This window comes from Heliangelus exortis, chromosome Z (assembly GCF_036169615.1).
Source record: "Heliangelus exortis chromosome Z, bHelExo1.hap1, whole genome shotgun sequence".
Taxonomy (NCBI): Eukaryota; Metazoa; Chordata; class Aves; order Apodiformes; family Trochilidae; genus Heliangelus; species Heliangelus exortis.
The window spans coordinates 55,492,951-55,510,478 of NC_092454.1; the positions used below are offsets into that span (position 1 = coordinate 55,492,951).

Below are 17,528 nucleotides of genomic sequence, written 5' to 3' on the forward strand. Positions count from 1 at the left end.
TCTTTTCTCGTCTTGCATCATATTCAGTGTGAGTAGAAGAGGTGGAATATAGGGAGAAAAAAAAGTCTTCCAGAAGACTCTCCTGTTCATTAGACAAATTGTATATGTAGTCAGAGCTGGGTTCTCTGCTGTACTCTGTCATTCCCCTGTTCTATCTGTGGACTTACCAACTGGTTACTAAGGGGAGAAAAGTATTTCCAAATTAATAGGAAAATGTGTCGTGAAACCACAAAAATGTACAGAACTCTCCAGGGTAAGCTGTGTATCTGGAACAACTCTGTCAGGGCTTCCCTTTTGGAAAAGCTTTCATTAATGTGAAGGGATATTGCCTGTAGAAACCTGAATGCTGAAATCCTTGTCTCTTTTGCTGTCCTGTCTTGGAAGTCTTCATTTAGACCTTCTCTTCAGCAACGTTTGAAACTTCTCATCTGGCTATCTAGTAGCCAGGTGCTCTGGATGTTGCTAGGAAGAATGTCACTGACTGCGAGAAGGGCAGCGTCTTTAGGCATAATGGTAGGAGCCAGAACTGAGTCACTTCGTAAGGATGAAGATATCTTTTATAAGATGAAAATTCATGCTTCAGTTCTTCACAGAAAGCTGTTGTGGGAGAAGGGGAATGAGCAATATCTGTCTTTTGGTCATGAAGTTTGTTTTTTTGTTTGTGTCTTTGTTTTTTTGATTGTTTGGGGTTTTTGCCTTTTTTTTTATTACTTGATGCTTGTTTTGTGTGTGGGGGTTTGGGGTTTTTGTTTGTTTTTGGTTTTTTGTTTGTTTTGTTTTTTGTTTTGTAATGTGCTGGGGTTTTTTGTTTGTTGTTTTTGGTTTTTTCCTGTTTCTGCACTGGCACCCAGACTCGGGAATACATGTTTTTACAGCTGCTGCAAAGTAGGAACAGCCTTATCTTTATGGCACTGTTGAGTGCCAAACAGTCATCTGGGGGGTCTTGATGGCCCTGTGCACCTGGTGAAATGGTTAATGGTATCTTATGGAAACAGGTAACCATATGATTCCTCATCCAAGCATTACAACTTGATATATTGTGTGCTTATGTGTAAATCTGTGCTGTTTAGGGAGTGAGGTGCTGATGTGCATTTAATGCACATCATGCTAGCTTTCTATAGCTGTCTCATGATGAAGAAATATCTTCTTTGGAAAGGAAGGTGAAGCAAGAGGGGGTAAGTCTTCTGTGAAGGAAGGACAGTCACTTCATTAGGTCTTTGTGTTGCCCATTTGAGATTGTAACACAGTGATTCATAAATCTTGGCTTCGTCATCTGTTTGTGTCCCCAGCCAGATATTACAAGTGCTATGGTTGATGCTGAAATGTAGCTTCTCAGTAAGCAATATAAATCAATTAATTTGCATTAACTCATTCCAGTTTGTTTCATAATGCAGAGAAACCTACCTATGGCAGCAACTAATTACCAAAGGTTTAATTTTTCTTCAGTATGCCAGCATTTTCATATAAATGCATGTGTTTGTAGTAGCTTGATGTCAAGCTGCTTTAGTTTCAGCAAGAAAAGCCTGAGAGGCGCAAGAGCTGGGTATTGGCTATTACAGTCCTGAGGGCTGAAAGCAAAGCACCATCTTTCCTGCTTACAGTTAACCTCTGGATGAACTCTAGATGGCTTACACTGGCACCAGCCCCATTTTTGTCTTCTAGAAAATCTGCTTCTAAATCTGTACATTCAGATATTATTTGAGTTATTGTGATGGTGAATGATGCCTTTTATAGGGCTGTGGAGGGGTAGTTTGAAAGACTTGGCCTGAGAATTGAGCTTGGAGTTGTAGAAATAGACAAAGATTTTTAATGTATGAGGTAGGCAAGCAGAGGAATGACAGAAGAGTTTCCAGACAGTTTTACTTTGTTAAGCCTAATAACAGATCCAAAGAGTTGTATAAATAAGCCACAGATATGTACTGTGCTTCCATATAACTAAGCTTGAAGAAGTGTGCATCATGGGAGAAACTGTTTTGTTGTGCTAGGTGTGGCTGTAAATCTGTGCATCTAGAAAGTGGAGGCTATCTTTGGTTTGCCCACTGTGACTAATTTAATGGATATTAACATTTCCTTTGATTGTCAAGCAGTTTCAAAGTACAGTGAAATAGTGTTTGTTCCTAAGATGTTAATGTTTTGAAAAGTTTCTGTATACCAGCTAATTAGTGCTGTTTATAGGGTCAGCATGCTGCTCAATTAGCAAATTTCTCATGTTAATTAAAACATGAGTGTTACAATCTCAAAATAAAGTTATTTGACCTTTTAAAAGTTTGTCTTGTTTGCTACTCCTTGCCACCATTACAGTGAATTAGAAATCAAAATGTAATAACGAGGATGTTTTTTCTCTAATGAAAACTGAATGTGGAGATCACTTCTCCCTCTGTCAATGCTGTTACAGTCAACCAAAGGTGCTGTAAGTATTAAAATTTGGATATTTCTTCCTCCTCAGTCACCACCCCTGAATAAACTTGGTTCTGACTGTAACTTTACAGATAAGCAGTTCCTTACTGCCCAGATTGCTCTCGAAAGCACAAGGGTAGCCTAAAATGGCTGCAGATTATGATGTATGGCTGCTCTTGTGAGGCTGCAGCTGTGAATCTCAAAGAGGATGTAACCATGCAGAATTGCTCTTTTGGATGGTCATTAGCGCTGCGTAAGTACAAGCCTCTTTTTCAGATAGCATTTATTCTTCATGCTTCTTCTACTAGTATGTGATGGCAGTGTCATTTGCCAAGCACTGAATAACAATGAATGTTTTATTGAAGTACAGTATTCTGAAACAGTTCTTTTTTAAAAAAAGCTGTTTAAGTGCTTAATTTTCATTTGACTGCTCCTTTTCATGCAAATGTGAGTGTAGCAGAAAAAGCTAATACATCCTCCTCCCTTGTGCTTGTGTGATGTATTGGACTAAACTGAAGGCTTGTGTGGGGGAGAAGGAAGCATAGCTTAATTTGTCAGTTATTCACTGGCATCCTATCCTACTCCAGTTTTAGTTGTCTTTCTTCATTTTGCTTAGAGCAAACACATGCAAAAAAAGCAGAAAGCTTTCTGTGTGATGCTACAGAAAAAGCAAGCCAAGAAACAGTCTCTTTCTTGCCCCCAAACAGATGGAAGACCAATTCCAGATTCCTTTTATGTGAATGAAAAGAAGAATTAGGTTTAAATATTTCAATACATAGTTATTCCATTCTTCCTCTGAAGATCTCAAAGCACTTACAGGCATTACAAGTTCATTTCTAAAGGGTGGATTTTTAATGTGGTTAACACCTTCAACTATGGTAAGATTTTTGGGCAGTGTAGCACCTACATTTGCCATTATGAAAATCTGAGGGAAACCCATACACCCAGTGTGCTTTGTTCTTTTGAACATCTGGCCTCTTCTTTTGATTTGTGAGCTATTTTGAAAATCTGGCATCAGTTCTGGGTTCTAAGTTCTAATTAAATATAGTACACAGTTTTGCTGTAAGCTTCACAATACCCAGAGGGAAGGAAGGGGGAAGGGAGCTACCCCTTATAGTTAGTGAAATTGATATGGCAAGATCACAGAGTTACTGAAAATTGCCAATATATTTCTGTACAGAGTACGTCTGTTATAAGTGGCTTTTTCAGACCTCAAGTGGCCTAAATTCAGACTAAAAGAAATGCATCTGTGATCTCATATTCCTAGAACCACAAAGTTTGCATTCTGGCGTGCAGATTAGCTGTGCTATGCCATAAGGACTGACTGCATCCATTCCTACATTATCTTAAGTCTCTTCAGCATGATTTGGGAATGTGACATAATATTCACTTGTTTGAGGCATATTGTTCAACAGATACCATTTTCTTTCTAAGGAGCAGTAAACAAATAGTCAGAATTGAAGTTCTGTCATGCTAATTGTAATAAAACACATGGCACTTCTTGTTTAATTTTAACAGTATTGAAAGGAAGTGGTCAGTCTTCAGTAGATACTCAAGCTAACTCAATCTATTTCCTTGCTGTATAAGAACTAAGAATTTTTGGTCTCATGCCTATTGAGATCAAAGAACCTTGTGTTTATTTGATTATTCTTGCCATTTTTTCTCTATAGAAAAACTGTGCTCAAAGGTAAGGATGTGTATGAAGTTCTCTGCTTCTATTCCGTCATTCTCCAACTCTGTATCTCTGGTGTCTCCATATGTTTTTCCAATGTTTTTGTGCCTCTGTGTGTGCCTTTTCTACTTTCTCTGTCTTCAACACAAAAGCAGTGCAACTTCAGGTATCTTTGATCCAGACTTTTTCTCTTGGCCATTAGTCATATTGATTCGCCAGTGACAGAGAAAGCTTTGTTCTCAATGCAGTTTTAACAGTACAGTATCAGGGCCTGTCACGAAAACATTGTTGACATCAAAGGGACTTTGAAAAAACACGTAATTTTGCCAGAATACAAACTGATTTTTTATTTCAGATAGAAAAGGGACAACTGACTAAGTTGGTTTTATAAAAGTGTCCAAAAGGAGTGAAATTCCAGAAGTCAAAATTTTCTTGTCGTTGTTTGTATTTCCTTCTATCTTTTACAGTTACTTAAAATGCTACTATTAATACAAGCCAGGTAGCTTCATTTTCAATCTGCCAGTGTCCCTGTAATGCACTTGTTCCATTTCCTACATTTTCAGATGGAGTAGCTGCCTTAAAATTGAGAAATAAGTATGCTATTAATTTCAGAAAGTGAGAATTGTAGTAGTAACACAGCAGTATTTTGAACTACTGTGTTAGTGTATAGGCTTTGAACTGAATTACTTGAGAACTGCTGTCAGCCAGTTCTCTTTTTGTTTTATTGTAGTACAGTGTTCGCTTTAGCCCATTTTAGAGTCAATTCAATAAGAAGGAGAGAAAAGGTAGCAGAGGTATAGTAAACACTGGTGTAATTTTTACAGCACAGTACATTACAGAACTATAAAATTGTGTGATTAGGTAAGTCATTAACACTGTCTTAAAGCAAGTAAGTGTTTAGACCCTTACATGCCTCGTGCTGAAAACCTTTCTAATACTAAATTGAAAAGTAACTGTTGTTGCTTGGAATAAAGATGCTGCTGCTGTGCATCATCAGGACCTCTGTATTAGGCCTATCATCCAGTTACTGTATTCTAATGCATTCCCTGTTTTACTGCATTCATAACTGTAAGATTTTGACACTTCCTTTAGAACTGTGCCATTTGGAACCTGTGGAGCATTTCTACAGAATTCCCACCAAATATGTCCTATTTAATTTAATTCCTGCCCTACCCTTTTATGGAATGGTTTATTTTCACTCATTGTTTTATCCTGCATTTATTAGTAATGAATTAGGAGGCACAGTAAGAGCCAGTCTTAAGAGTCATTAGAGTCAGATGAAGTCTCCACTTTTCTAATAGGATCCCATTGATCAAGACACTGTTGGTTATGTTCTTAAATAAAAATTTTCAGGTATAATTTACGAGATCTCTTAATTGCCTGTTATGAGACATCTGAAAAGTCCCAGGTTTTTTTGTATAGACTGCACAGTCTTTCTGAAAATGATGTCTTGAATTGGAAATTTAGAAAACTTGACCCTGTTTTGTGTACAGTCTGAAAATAGATAAACACACTTCCTGTTTAATTTGCTAGATTCTGGGAGGCTACTCCTGTCAAACTTAACTCATGTCACTTGGCGCATAAAGTCCAACATGTGTTATTAGTTTGTGTTGGTTCATTCAAATTTGAAAACAATGCTAGAGAACATTTGGAAGACAAATTTCCTGCCCCAGCCAGATGAACAAAAACATGGCCTCGTAATAAATTTAACATCTTTTCAATCCAAAATTCTGTTTGTTTGGTTGGTTTTTATCTTCTCCCTCTCTCTCTCCTTCTCCTCTCCCAAACATTCTCATCATCTGCAGAATGGCTGTATCACTTTCCTGCTTTATGACATGCTTATGAAGTTACTGCTTTGGATAACATCTGCCAGATAAATATTTTTCCAGGTTAGCTTTTAAGCAATTGAATTGCAAAATCACAAGTTCTCATAGAATGACAGAAGGAGAGAATACACTGAAATTAAAAACTCAGGATGTTTTAGGGTGGCTCTTTTTAGACATGTAAGAGGAACATAGCCTTATTTGGTATCTGTCAGAGAGAAACTGTTGTTTTAGAACAGATTATGTCTCCCAAAATATGTCTAGCAAAAGATGAAAAGTATTTCTAAAATCATGTCAGCTGTTAAGCTGCCAAATGATAGATCTTTAAAGACCTGGTGTGTTCCAGGTATTGGTTTACTATGGGAAAATGAAATGCAAAGCTGAATAAGCAAAGGACTCTCACACACAGTACTGAGCTGTCAGGCATCAGCATGAGTTTAAGATGTTGCGCGTCTTTGCCAGCAGTTGCCCTCTCTGTGGCTGTGCTGGCAGAATGATTGTGTGAGAGTTGTCTGGACCCTTTGGTGCAAAGCATACACTTAGCCTGTAGTTTTAGCTCTGCAGAAACCCATTTCAAACTGAGCTGTCACTGTCACACTTGCCCATGGATTCTGGATGTCTGCTATGTCAAGATCAGTCCCACCAGAAGTGTGAGACAAATTGTGGGGTGTTTTTTGGCCAGGTATGAGTTGTCCCCCTGTTCAGCTACAGGAACAGAAGGGCTGATAGAAGGCTGTACCTGTAGTTAAAATTGCCATTACAGGTATTCCTGAAGCATTGGAACTGTGAAAGCTAATATTGCCATGGTTATGCAAGCAAACAATCTGCTACTCACATATCTTTGCTCTAGCTCTTTACTAAAGGGGCACTTCTACAGTGTGAGTCTGCTGCTTGAAGCACTTCTTGCCTGTGTGTCCTTCCATGTGTGGTTTTGACCCTCTTACCCTGGGTGCAATTGACTAACAATGTGCCATCCTCCAGTATCTACACGTAATATTCCAGGTGAAAACAAGAGAAGAGAATAAGTATCTGGGAGACCACACCAAAGTGGGAACTTTAAAAACTGTCTGATTTGAAGAAGAGTATGCATTCTGGAGTTGTGCCTGAAGATGTAATTTTCACACTACTCAGTCTGGGGAAGCGGAGACAAGTCTAAAAGGTTCCTGCTACTTGCCTTCTCTGCTCAGAGACTAATTGTTGGCAGTATCTTAGCCTATATAGAGAGAGTTCTGGAAAGTTCATGTAAACTAAATTTTCTTTTCCAGATTGTACATCTTGATTTAAAATAGAATTGAAGGCAGGTTGTTTGCAGTCATTCTTGAAGACATTTCCCTGTTTTTAGACCCTTGACTAGAGTCCAGACAGGGTAATTGATGACTGGACCAACCTTAAAGACTATCCAGTTAGTATTGCTGCACTTGAAATGCGAGCAACAAGTTTGAGATATATCTCAATAGGACATGTTTACATTTGAACAGAGGAATAACTGCTCCCTTTGGATGTATATTCTTGTCTAGTTTCTGTTGGGATTCTTTTCTGTACATTCGAAGAAGGGAATGAACCTGAAGATGAGTTGGTAGTATTTCTACTTGAGTTTTTCTAAGTCATTAGCAAGACAGAGTAAATGAATGCCTTGAAGGGTGGCTAATTTGTTTATAATACTAAACAGCTCTGGTTTTGAGGGAGGAAAAAACCATCAAACACTTTTCTGCACAAATGCTCATTTCCAAATACCTGAATAATGATTGAGATTGTATAGTTGATGCGTTCAGGAAAGTAATGTATAAAAGTTTTTGCCTTTATACACAACACAGAGCTTTTGCAGTCTCACAACTTCCCAGTATGTTAATGGAAAACATTTTCTGAGAAATTGGCAGCTTTGTGCTTTGTAGCTGATGCCAGCTTTTTTCATGGACCAGTTCAAGGCAGAGCAAGGGGAAGAATGCTGTGTTTTAGTGCATGAATTGCTCTGACAAGCTTTCACATTGCCCCTCCTCTTATTAATATTCCTTTTAATGTGAGCTTGTAAAACAGAGGATTGGCTGTTAATCTCTGGGATCTCAAGGGCTTTTGGCAGTGGCCCATAATTGATGTGTTCACATGGCTGTTGTCTGATTACTAATGACTAGACAGCAGTGTTATCTCCCAGATAAATCAGTGTTGCCTATAAATCACACTTGATAATCAACTGCAGCTTCATTTCTACAAAGGATCTCTACATGTCTATGTAGTTTGATGGAACTGCCAGAATAATTCTGTGATTTCATGACAGCTTTGATTAGGTTTATTTTTCATTTCAGTTGAGCAAAATATTTCAATTTCTAGCAAGTGTGAAATTTTTTTTTGGTGTGTGTTTTTTACAAGCTCATCATGCAGTGGATAGAATAGAACAGTTATGTACAATTAGGGCAGAGCAGACAACAAAGTGCAAGTGACTGCAGAATATAGCACACGAAGAGTGTAATATTGGGACTGCAGATTCCGTTTGCTTTGTTTGAAGAGAAAGGGAACTTCAGTTGAAGCAGGTGTTCATCACATTTTTACACTATAAAAATAGTCTATCAGACTGTGAAAAAGGAGGAAGTTAAACGTTAGATTGATGTACTGAAACACAAGGTGTTTCAACAATGGTGTATGGGATTTTTCTGGGTGAAATCAGGTCCCTTTCATGGCTTGATAATTTCTCAGCAAAACAGGAATTATAAACCCTTACTGAAGCTCTGCAAATGTAAATTTTTGTCTGTGTGTGGGTGCTTGAAGAGCATGCTAATGAGCATTACAAGGTACTGAGGCAAAATTAATGGAGAAGAATGTCTTTCAGACAGAACAGAGATCTCAAAGTGACGTGCTCCTGAGCCTCAAAAAGGGCAAGATTTCCCTCTCTGTTCATTAGTAATTGGATGATTTGGTGCTGATAGTATAGTGTAGATGCTCTCATGAAAGAGATTGAAATGGAAACCTAGGTTTCTTCTCTCTGCCAACTGAAGTGCCTCAGAGCTGAGGCAAATAGGTAACTAAATTTGGAAAGGTATTTCCTGCTGACTCCGGTTCTTCTGTTTTCCTTGATAGTGTAAGCTTAATACTTCAGTCTCATTGTATAGGGTTACCAGACACTTTGTGTCAGTACAATGTTCATTTTAGAAAGAAGGAAAAAAGAACTGGAAGGAATAGGTACTAGTGGTTTCTTCCTCACAAGTATTATTTTCCTCTTAAAAAATCTTCACTGTACGTGTATTGCTTTTAGAATTTTTTTAGAGCTCTTGAGAAGTTATTTGAAATGCTAATTATTTTTCTCTCTGGAAAAACTAAAACATAACAGTCCAAATTCTGCCCATAGTTGTGCTTCAGTGGAACTACTGTAGATACCAGGGTGCAGGTGTATACTAGTTGAGAGAAAAAAATTTTTTCTAATAAATTTGCTTTCCTTAAGTTGCTGTAAATACCTCAAACTGCATTTGAGAATAAAGATTTTGGTTTTATTATTAACTTATATATTCAACAGCAGGAACTTGGAGGGATAGCCATATAATAATGCTTCAACTGTTTTTTCAGTTGAACTATCCAGTGAAAAGGAAAGCTGAAAGGTCATTTTAGAAGTGTTATCTTTAGTGACTTTCTAAAGATCATGAATGTGTATGTCCCATTGTTAAATACTGTCTTGTTCTTGATACAAAATTAGGACACTGTATCATACAATTTGTAGCTAATGATATTAATTTGGTCTAAGAAATACAGAGAAAAACTAACTGATACAGGATCCCACACCCTTCTGAAAAGCCCAAGTGGGAGACCTATGACCATAATAAAAGAATCAACCAAAGATCCACCTGTCTTGCCTAAGAGGCCTAAGGGTTGGATAAATAAAAAACGTAAGTATCTGTAGACACTGATAAATCTAGGGCCATGAACTCAAATGATGAATTTTCAGAACATGCTAATCCATAAGAATCTAGTTAGGCAACTAAAAGTTTTTCTACCTAGAGACCATCAAGGGAGCTCGGTTCTGTTTCTGAGGATTCTGGTGCTGAAAAGAAATTTGAGGATAAATTAATAGTCTAGTTGATTGTTCTCAAGAAAAAAACTATTGAGCTGAGGAAGCAAAGCCTGAATCATAATGTACACAAATTTGCACTTACAAAGTAGAATAGTTGGCAAATGGGTAAAAGGCAACAAATCCTACTGAGTAGGCCATTAATACACAGAAAGCCTAAGAGGTGCAAATAATCCATTTTTCTTCTGAGTCTTGTTTGCCACTGGCTTATATGTTGTGGATTCCTAGAAAAACTCACAAAGTTATATCGATTCTCTCTGTCCCTGCAGGGTGATAAGGCAGCTATTCCACCAGACAGCTGTCACATTATTGACTAACTGAAAACATTTTATGGTAATGGAGGACTTCTGCTGCAGGGTCATAGCTTTGTGGCAGAATTTGGCTGGACATTGAGAATGAAAACTTGAAATGTAACAATTAAATGCATTTTTTCATGGTGCAATGAAATTATCCATTATTTCCTATATACAGGTAGGAGCAGGAAAATCTTCCTGCTGATGTCTTGATGTCTTGATATGTCATAGAGGAAGCTTTGTAGCTTCATGGGTCTCATGGGTCAGAGTTTCACCTGTTAGAAATAAGCATTGGTAACTTCAGGAAACCATTTAACAGTAATGCTGTGGGTTTTCCGTAAACAAATAACTTTCCTTATTTCAGTCTCAAAATCCTGTAAGGTTGAGTGTAGCAGAAATGTGGGAAGAAAACGAGATGATTGTCATCTTAAAATCACAGATCTTGATAACACAGTACCTAACCCGTACCATCACTTGGATGTAATGCCTTAATTTTTACTATATTCAGTCATGTGACACCAGTGACACTGGGGAGCATTTTATGCATGTTCTGTCTAAACCTGAACAGTTGACAGAAACTCCTTTCTAGACTCTTCAGAAAAATTCACTTTCTTGACTGCAGAATACAGTGTATGTCTCTAGATTGGATAGATACCTTGAATAAGTTTCAGTCCTTGTTTATTCTCTATTAAAGCTTAAAGTGCAGATGGAAAAGCTGACCTGGAGAAATTAAGTTTCAATAGAGAAAAATGTTCTGTGGACCTGTGGACAAAATTACCTTAATGAATACAATTTTCTTGGGCTGAAAGAGGAGTAATGTCTTTACTAGAAATTTACAGGTGGTGATCTGGGCACCCTCCCAGAACTCTGCCAAAAATTAGAGTTGACATACAGCTTTTCACAGATGCAGCCCTTGGCAGAAGGATATTTCTGGCAGCTGTCAAATGCTAATCTTTCCCACAATAAAATGGGTGAATGGCTTTGGGAAATCCCAAGCATCTGATCTAGAATAGAAGATACAGGACAGGACAAGGAATTTACTTTGCCAACTTTGTGTTTTCACCATGTTCTTCATTGTATATTAATGCTGTCCTAAAAATTATTACCATTATTGTTTCCGTGGGGGTGCTGTAGATAGTCACATAATGTCTGACAAGGCCTGCGAGTCTTCATATAGAAAAAATATGTAACTACCAAAGAACTGTGAGTTTGCAACTGTGTGTGCTGGTTCAGTAGCTAATGGGAGTGCCACAGATGATCTTGAATACAAGGGTGAATTTTTTTCGTTGTCTCTTGTAGTAAAAGATTAGTAGCACAGTAGGAATTTTAAGTGATTTTTTTTTTTCCTCAATAACAAATATTCAGAATATTGCAATTATTCCACATGTGTTTCACTGTTTTACTGGGGAAAACACCTATCACTTTCTGCTAGTGTGTCTTCTTCCTTTCTTTATTTCTTTTTTTTTCATTCTCTCCAACAGCTCAGTTAATTGAAGTGGGTAAGTTCATGTGAAAAGTAGGAAAGTAGGAAATACTTGGAAACTTCAAGTAGGTTCTACTAGTGTTATTCATTTACAAACAATTACATGTCAGGTTTATTGTCAATACTACAATATTTGTAAAGCATAGGTGTATTTTTAAATTAGAATTCTTGAGCATAGATTCTTAAGTTAAAAATTTGGATGAAATGTAGGCATTTTGAATCTCCTTTGTCCTTTTATGTTCAAGGTCTTGTGACTCTGAATTAAGTAGTTGATCAAAATAAATAACTTCCTTAGTACCTCTAACTTTCCTATATTTTGAATGTGAGGTTTGGTCTAGGTAGCCTGTCCTGTCAGAATTCTTTCCTACATCCATGTCTTGGCGTATTTCTTATTTTCTAGCATATCCTTCATGGCACTGACCTTGTCTTCCAACAATTCGATACAGAACATTTGTTTGCCAAAATTGCCTTTGTTAGATAATAAACATGGATTTTAATAAATAAAATACCTTTAGGTAATGACTGCCGTTTCAAAGGTATAATTAAATCCTTCTCATCTCAAAATTAATACTACTTCATTTAAGAAAACAAAACATTAGGTGTCAAAATGCTTCTGAGGGGTTTCATGTGAATTTAGATGCAAGAAGTACTGAACTGAAATTAAATTGAGATTTTTCATATTAAATGGAAATTCTTCATAAGGGTAATTTATCTTACATGGCAGAATATGAAGAAATATCTTTAGGTTTTAGATGTGTAAGTTTTTGTGGGTCAAGGTTTGTAGCACAAAGAGGTTCAGAATCAGAGATGAGTAGAAATGCTGACACACTCCCAGACACACAGTTTTCCCATGTTGCATTCTCCCACACCTGTTTTCTTTCGAAGTTGCTTCACTGATTTAATAAGAATTACTTCTGATTTATGATGGTGTGAATGAGACTAGCATGAGGTCTTCTTGGGTCACTGTTGCTTTAGAAACTAAGGTAGGGGCAAGCATATGTTATATAGAACAGTGTAATCTCCCTTTCACCCTAGAGCATAAAGCAATATGGAGAAAGTAAAACTTTTATGTCACAAAACTGGGAGTAGTAGCTGACACATTGGAATGCCATGCTGCCATTCAGTGTGACCTGGACAAGGGAGAGTTTGGTGGGGAGAAGTGTAATGAAATTCAAGAAGCACCATATATGGGGAAGAATAGCCCCATGTATCAGTATGGGTTAAGGGCAGACCTGCTGGAGAGCAGCTCTGGGGAAAAGGACCTGGGAGTCCTGATGGAAAACAGGCTCACCATGAGCCAGCCATCTGACCTGGTGGCCAGTGGCATTCTGGGGTGCATTAGGAAGAGTGTGGCCAGTGAGTCAAGTTATTGCCTCCCTCTGCTTTGCCACATCTGGAGTACTGCATTCCATTCTGAGCTGTCCAGTTCATGAAGGACAAGGAAGTACTGAAGGAAGTCCAGTGCAGAGCTGCTAGGATAATTAGGGGACTGGAGCATCTACCATATGAGAGAAGGCTGAGAGAACTGAATCTTTTTAGCCTGGAAAAGAGGAGACTGAGGGGGGAATCTCATCAATTCTTATAAATATCTAAACGGTGGGTATCAGGAGGATGGGACCAGCCTCTTCTCAGTCATGTCCAGTGAGCAGACAAGGGGCAATAGTAAAAGACTTGAACACCAGTTCACCCAAAACTTAAGGAAAAACTTATTTACTCTGAGGGCAACAGAGCACTGGAACAAGGCTGCCCAGAGAGGCTGCAGGGACTTGGTCTCTGAAGACATTCAGAACCTGTCTGGATGTGTTTGCACATCATCTACTCTAGGTGATTCTGCTTTTGCAGGGGCTTTGGACTAGCTGATGTCTATAGGTCAGTTCCAACCCTTGCCGTTCAGTGATTCTATAATTTTGTGAAAACTTCCATATAGGGCGGAATCCCTGTTTTTAATTTCAGACATAATGTTTCTATGAAGTGTTAAATCATAACTCAAAAGAACTTGGCAATGTCATTTTAAGGTTGGACATTCCCCTTTCAGTCTTTATGTTGGTGTCTTTTTAAAGGAAGTCTTCGTTTGGTAAAGAGTCAGGATTTTTTTTTTAGGTATAATCTATAATAGCATTTGGATCTTCTTTCCACATTCTTTGTACTAGTGCAGACATTACCACTGGGAATGCTCAAAGTAGATTTATTTTTTTCTATTTAAGAAGCAATGCTTTCCTGGAAGGGCTTATCCTGAGCTGTAAACCTGCTTCTCTGTTTTTCTCCAGGTTGTATATTGGTAGATGGATTAAATGCCTTTTAAGTGTGTACATTTCAAAATCACCTCATGGGTGACACTGCTGTACACTGTGACCTCATTTGCTCTTAGGTCAGTAGACTATGTAATCTTTGAGATATATCTTCAAAGATGTACCTTCACTAATGTGGTTGAACTGTGCATACATTCCTAGTTACACTTGCAACAGCAAGTTGGATGTGTCACCTCTGGTGGCCTGGCTGCATGGCAGCTATTTTCTAGTTTGCACTTTGTGATTTATGACAGAAACATTTCACACTTAAGATACACACCCTATGAAAGTTTTTGAAGTTGAAATGAATGAAATACATAGATAGCAGAATACTTTCACTTGGTAATATTATAAGAAGCTACCCATTTAAATCTCTGTGAAAAGTGATTTAACTTTGAGTATTAGTCTAAATCCACTTCCATCAGATCAGTACCATCTCAAGCAAGGCCACAGGTGTTCCTGGTATCTTGCTCTTCTTTCATACAGGTGAATTTTCCATGGGAGCACATGAAAGACTTTGTCCCATAAAGACTTAAAATTCTCCCATTCCTGCGGAAATACGAATACAATATGGCTGACTGCAATAGCCTGATGTTCTCCATTCTCAAATCTGGTCAAGTCCCCTTGAATCTGTATATGTTATTCTGTGAGCTCAGCATTACCCACTGGAATCTGTCCTGGTTATGAGGAAATCGTGCAAAAAGGACACCAAATGGTAATTTTCAGATACAATTTTAGATGCCTATGCTGCATCAGGGAGATGAGTTTTGATAAACAGACCTTAATTCCAGCATGTAAAGTGACCAAGTAACTGAAGGAGAACCCTGCTTATTAGAAAATCTATTTCTAGTAGGGTATTTTCTATCTCCCATACCTTTCTCTTTGTACTGATTGATGTTGTACAGCCACCAAAAAAATTTTTTTTTTTTGGCATGTTCAGATAGAGGAGCACTCCATGGAGCACTGACTCTACGTTGCTTGGCAGGCATTCTTAATGTTCTGTGAGCCTCCTACTAAGAGCCTAGCACTCTGATACAGTCACTTGGCAGTGGAAAACTGCAATAAGTAACACTCCAGTTTTGTAGGCTTCGTCACTAATCAGCTCTCAAAAGCTCTTGGAATTACGTGAATGAAGAAAATATTGCTTGAATGTTTCTCTCTTTTTTGGAGCCCTTTGATCATGTATCTAAAGAGAGCATTTATGTAAATAACCTTCCTCAGATTAGATTTTCATTCTCATATTGGAATCTCTTGTGTGATAAACAGCAAGGCTACTGCTCAGTATACACCAACACCTGGGAATAATCATGCAAAAATAACAGTGAGAAACTGCAGAGCATCTGTTCTTGACATTAACTTTCCTCAGTCTGACAGACTGCCACCACCAGATGTTAGTCTTATGTGCCTTTTTTCCACTGGAGATGGCAGCCTTCCTGCCTCTCTCTTTGCCTGTAATAGCTTTCATCAGTGCCCTTTGGAGAATTAATGAAAACAATTGTGGCACCACAATGACTGCTGAGAACCACCACTTCACTATGCTGACCTTATGATTATCAGACAAGATGGGATAATTTTAGAACACAGAAAACTGGAGCAATATTTAAGCTCAGCATATTTTTTCTTGTGAGTAAGGTCATATTAACATGAAACCCCAGGGACAGTAAATGTCCACTTCATTCTTTACCAAAGACTTAGTGTTATAATTCACAGAGCAAAAGCCCCTTGTATTACAGTAGCCACTTTTTGGCCTTGTGCTGTCTGTTTCTTTATTATCAGGTCTAAATAAACCAGAACTGAGAACAAAAATTTGTTACAGAGACCTTCCTGGATACACTGGCAGATCTGTGCTTTCTTTAGCTCTGCCCTCACTGCTTGTAATGCTTGGAAAATGGAAGACACATATGCGAATTCAGTCTACATTAATTCAAAACATTGTCTAGTTTAAAATGATAACAGCAAACATTTTGTTCTTTCTCTGGCTTTTTGGTAAGTCGAAGAATGTTGTTGAATGAAGGTAGCAGGAGGTTTTGCATAGCTTTATAGAAGACCATGTAAACTATCAACCAGGTCATTCATCAACATTTCTTGCTTTTATAGAGAGATGTGGCTTAGCCTTTCTTAAGCGCTGGGCTCCATTTACCCGCTGGTTACTGGTCCTGGCTCTCTTCTGGCTTGAACCATCAGGAACATTAGGAACACCTCTAAATTATGCCTGGGGTACACACTGACCCCATTTCATTGTCTGAGCCTCATTATGTAGCCAGCGCCAGGGAGCAGAACTCTGTGCCATCCAACTCTGCCTCCACTTGGCATCAGACAGCCAGAATCTCTATAGCACAGAATCAGTGTCACCCCATACTAGGCATACATGGTTATGGCTTTATGTTATGCTTAATATTAGACTATTAGATATTGAAAGTAATGTAAGTAACAGCTGCTGTTGGGGACCTGTTGATACTTGATGTGCTCTGTGTGTTCAGGTCTGCTCTGCAAAGCATTCTTTCCCATGTTTTAACTCTGCAGTTTATTCAGTAGAATTTTCCCTGTGTAAACAGGTTTTTACTCCAGTTTGCTTCGTTTTGCCTTGTTTGTTTTGGTTTTTTTTCAATAAAAAGCTCCCATTTCTTTATCTCTGATCTGAAGGCTGAAAGTTAATGTAGACCTAGATAAAAAGAACTTTCCCCCCAAAAGAGAGAGATTGGAGAAAAATGTCATGATAGGCTCTCCTCTCTCCTCTCTAGTTCTAATGTAATTGAGATGAGAATCTGAGCTGCTCATACAAAGATGATACGAAACATTTTTATTTAATATTTGGGACACATAAGGCTTGCATGCATGATTTAAAATGCTCTCAGTTTGTATGTATGAATGATGCTCAAAGCAAAATTGTTAGAAAAGCCACTTCTTACAGTTTTTAAAAAGGTTTTTTTTTTTATTTTTAGATTTCTATTTTATTGTTGTGAAAAGTGTCCAACTGTGATGATATGTGAAGCAAAGGACACATAATACAAGGATAATACTCCTCCATCCTTTCTTCTCTTTGTATACCCATTTGCCAACTTGTCTTCAAAGGAAAGAAAAATTAACTTTGATCTCCATAAGATACATTTGAATGAAGCCTAAATGGCACTGTATAGTAGATCATGTTTTTTCTGTTGAGTGTTCTTACAGGATCCAAAATTAAAAACATCATAAAGATGTTTGATCAGCTCTTCAAAAGTAGTCCTTTTTTAAAAAGCATTGAATTGAAGAATTATTTCTTGGTGTCATATACATGGTGCAGTGGGCTAAATAAACATGAATTTTAGGTGGTTTAGCTATTTGAGTGGGCACACTCATATCCTCACTTAGGTATCATGTGACATACTTATGGCCACTAAAATTCTTACAACCCTCAGGCCTAACCTGTATACAGAAAATCTGCTGGTGGGTATGTTTGAAATCACATGGAAAAGATAACTTCTTCAGTTCATGTGTAGATACTGTGTCTGTGTGAATTGTCTGTGTACAGACTGGTTGTC

General features: G+C 37.9%; 1 protein-coding gene across 4 annotated transcripts in view; it reads left to right on the top strand.

Annotated features, from left to right (window-relative positions):
* The window catches only part of ZNF608 (zinc finger protein 608), an 87,720-nt gene that overhangs the window by 21,379 nt on the left and 48,813 nt on the right, over window positions 1-17,528 (top strand). The window lies entirely within an intron of this gene.